Consider the following 3,850-nt stretch of genomic DNA (forward strand, 5'->3'; position numbering starts at 1 on the left):
TGTGTGTGTATGTGTGTTTTAGCTTAAGTTTATGTAATCTAGAATAGCCAATAAATTTCATGTTTCATTTATAAATAATCGATTGTCTGGTGTCATATAATTTCAAGGTTAAAGCTATTGCCAAAAAGATCCCTTGCTTGCTACCTAGCTCGTGGCTTACTGATAATAATTACCTCTTTAAGAGCTTACAAATTATCATAATTGTATTTCACCCGTGGCCAGGGAGAATACAAAAATGACATATTCAATTGGTAATATACACTGACATCAACTTCTCGCTGGCCGAGTAGCTGATAGAGTGTAAACTATCAAATTTAGAATCAATTCGAATCAGGTTGAATTAGACTCTTCAAATCCGAGTCCTATCAAAACCTGAATCAATAATAATAATTAATTCCCTTACAACTGAATTAAAATTCCTTACAGAAGCTAGGAACTGTTTTTGAAGAATGTTGAGGGTTTTTAAGATCCTAATACAGATGTTACAATTATAAATGCTATAGATTTAAATAGCTGACAGGAGTTCTCTCTTGCCATGTGACAGGTCATGCTTGTCCTTCATCTTAAGGTTTAATAATTGTATCAGATCTAGGGGGTTTTACTTCAGTAAAGTGGGTTAGGTGATTACTAGACATACTGTAGTGATTGCTAGACATAGACGTAGGAAAACTTAGTGATGATTAAAATTAGACATTACTTCATGTTTTAGCATGAGAATGAGGTAAGTCACTTTACCGGACTAAGTCAGAATATTCTCATACAATCCGATAAAAGCTTGCAATCCAAGGCAGAAAGAGAAAAGAAAAAAAAGGAAAAATAACAATTTAATTGTACAGTATACATGGGTAAAGGGAAGGACAACCCGTGTTTGTAAGAACTCTTTAGAGTTGTGAGTTGTGAGTTATGAAATTACAATATAACCTGCAATTCGACATAGGAGATTGAGTTGTGAGAGGAAAACATATTTCATTTCTAAATTGCTGATTGGCTGCATGGTTATATAGCATACCCAAATGTCTGATATATGATATTTGTGCTTTAGTTGAGCTTAAAATGAACAAAGTAACCAAGTTATTTAGGGAGTTCAAAGTTAAACCTTAGACCAGGGGTATTCAATCAAAAGTATCAATATATTTTGCAGCTCGTCATGTTTTCGGCTAGCGTTAGTAAAATAGCTGCTAACAGCATTATCTGAAGCTCTTAATGACTCTTTAGCGTCTTTATAGAGAAGAGACGGGAGGGCTTGAATAAAGTGCGTTTGGCTCCAAGTAAAAATATGAGAGGAAATAACGCAGATAGATCACCACAATAAACGAAGCTGGTCTAAAAACAGAGATATGTCCATTGGTTAACTCTGGAAAATAAGATTGTAGAGAGGTATGTAATTAAGGATTTAATATCATGAAAAAATTATCGGGTTACGCATGTAGTTTGCATTAAGTAGTAATGTAGTAAAACGCAGATATTAAAAGGCGAAATTCAGTAAACACCTTATTGATGATATATATTTTGTACAAGCAAGCGGATGCACCCAGAATATAAACGCAATGTGCAAAATTTCACGTTAAATGGTTTCCCATGGAAAAGGAAAACACTGAACCATTAAGCGGACTGCTTTCATATTCATATAGCGATTACTGAATTTGATATTTTAATATCACTGTTTTAAATATATTAAGGCACTTTAAGTGTTTTTACAACGTTTTGTCGCACTGTTTAGTGATTGAAATATTTCCGCAGGGTGGTTAATATGGATTGCAAATGGCCAAAACTTGCATTTTGTTCACATACCTTTGTTTTATTCTTTTGAGAGGTGATCTAAATATTTGCGGCTGTGAAACAGATGGAAAATTGACAGGCTTGTGCTGCAGTTCTATGGATGTTTTGCCCTCCAAGTCTTTGAGCCGGTCACGTGACTGAAAACTATGAATTGGCCCACCTGGCCCATGACGTCATAGGCGGGATGCCCGGAAGTATGAAAGGTCACCTGATGAATACGTTATCCACTTAACTGTCTGAAGGAGACGTAAACAGGCAAGCCGACAGCATGGCAAGGCGGCGCAGAGGGCTCATTCCCTCTCAGGGAACCATGGTTACATGCATAACCCGAGACGTTCCTCTTCTAGGGAACTCCACGCTATGCCCCCTAGGGGGCACATTGGGGAATGAAATCTAACCACGCCATGCCGAGGCGCATGCCTGTCCACCTGGTGGAGGAGCACCAAGGAAGCGACATACATACGCCAAGCCTTTCCTCAGAAAGGGACCATGACACTGACGCCACGGGCTGCTCACACAACTTGGAAAAAACGGGGGAACCCGAATAGATCAAGGGTAACATCCCACCCAAGTTAAGAGCACAGCTATCCACAGATAGCTATGTTATATTAGCAAAACTAGCCTGGATACACAAGACCACTGAAGAGGCTAACAAAAAGCCTCCAGAGGAGCTCAGAGATCCCAAGAAAAAAAGAGTAACTGCTGAGCTGGAACACGGCTATCCTCAGATAGCAATGTCCCTAAGGTCTTATGAAGGCTTGTGGACCAGAATAACATAGCGAGATAGCCTTCCTATAGAGCTGCCCAGACCACAGAGAGTGGGCTATCTAATAACTACCCTAGCAGGGGAGATAGCCCTGTCCAGGCAAGGGCTCAAAGAGACCGCTACTTATAGACCCTAAGAAGGGGAGCAGTCACTGAGCTAGCACATAGATATCCTCAGATAGCTATATACTTCGGAAGGGCTACCAAAAAGGGGGACTGACTGAAAAACTACCCAGACCACAAAGAGTGGGCTGTCTACTTACAACCCAAAGAAGGGATACAACACTGTTGAGGTATTGGCTCAAAAGACAGCTACTTAAAACCCTAAGCATGGGAGCAATCACTAAGCTAGCACATAGCTATACTCAGATAGCTAGGCTCTAGGAAAGGGGACCACTCCATGAGAGGGCTCACCGCAATTGTAGTAGAATCCAGCTAGCCTCAGATAGCTGAAATTAAGTAAGCCGCATCCTGCCATAACAATGGCTGGAATATAACTACCCTCAGGTGGCTATACCAAGGAGGTCCCAGCCCCGTGTCAGTCCCACAATAGACAAAACCTAGATAGCCATCCTGCAGAGCTGCCCAGACCACAGAGAGTGGGCTATCAACTTACTACCCTAGCAGGGAAGATAGTACTGTCTAGGCAAGGGCTCAATGAGACCACTACTTAAAGACCCTAAGAAGAGGAGCAGTCACTGAGCTAGCACATAGATATCTTCAGATAACTATGTACCCAGGCAGGGCTACCAGACTGAAAGTACCCAGACCACAAGAGTGGGCTCACCGCAATTGCAGTAGAACACAGATAACTGTATTCAAGTAAGCCCGTCCTGCCAAAACAATGGCTGGAATGTAACCACCCTCAGATGGCTATACTAAGAAGGTCCCCAAACCGAGACGATATACAACTAGCCTAAACCCTCCTGCAGAGCTGCACAGACCACAAAAGTGGGCTATCTACTTACTACCCTAGCAGGGGAGATAGTATTGTTTAAGCAAGTGTTCAGGAGACCACTACTTAAAGACCCTAAGCAGTGGAGCAGTCACTGAGTTAGCACATACAGTGGTGTGAAATAGTGTTGGCCCCCGTCCTGTTTTTTAAATTTTTTGCATATTTGTCACACTTAAAAGATTCAGATCATCAAACAAATTTTAATATTACACAAAGATAATGCAAGTAAATACAAAATGCAGTTTTTAAATGATTATTTATTTTATTAAGGGAAAAAAGCTGTCCAAACCTGCCTGGCCCTACGTGAAAAAGTAATTGCCCCCAAAAATCTAATAACTGGTTGTACCACGC

The sequence above is a fragment of the Sinocyclocheilus grahami genome, unplaced genomic scaffold (genome assembly GCF_001515645.1).
Source record: "Sinocyclocheilus grahami isolate Dianchi unplaced genomic scaffold, SAMN03320097.WGS_v1.1 scaffold1815.1, whole genome shotgun sequence".
Lineage (NCBI taxonomy): Eukaryota > Metazoa > Chordata > Actinopteri > Cypriniformes > Cyprinidae > Sinocyclocheilus > Sinocyclocheilus grahami.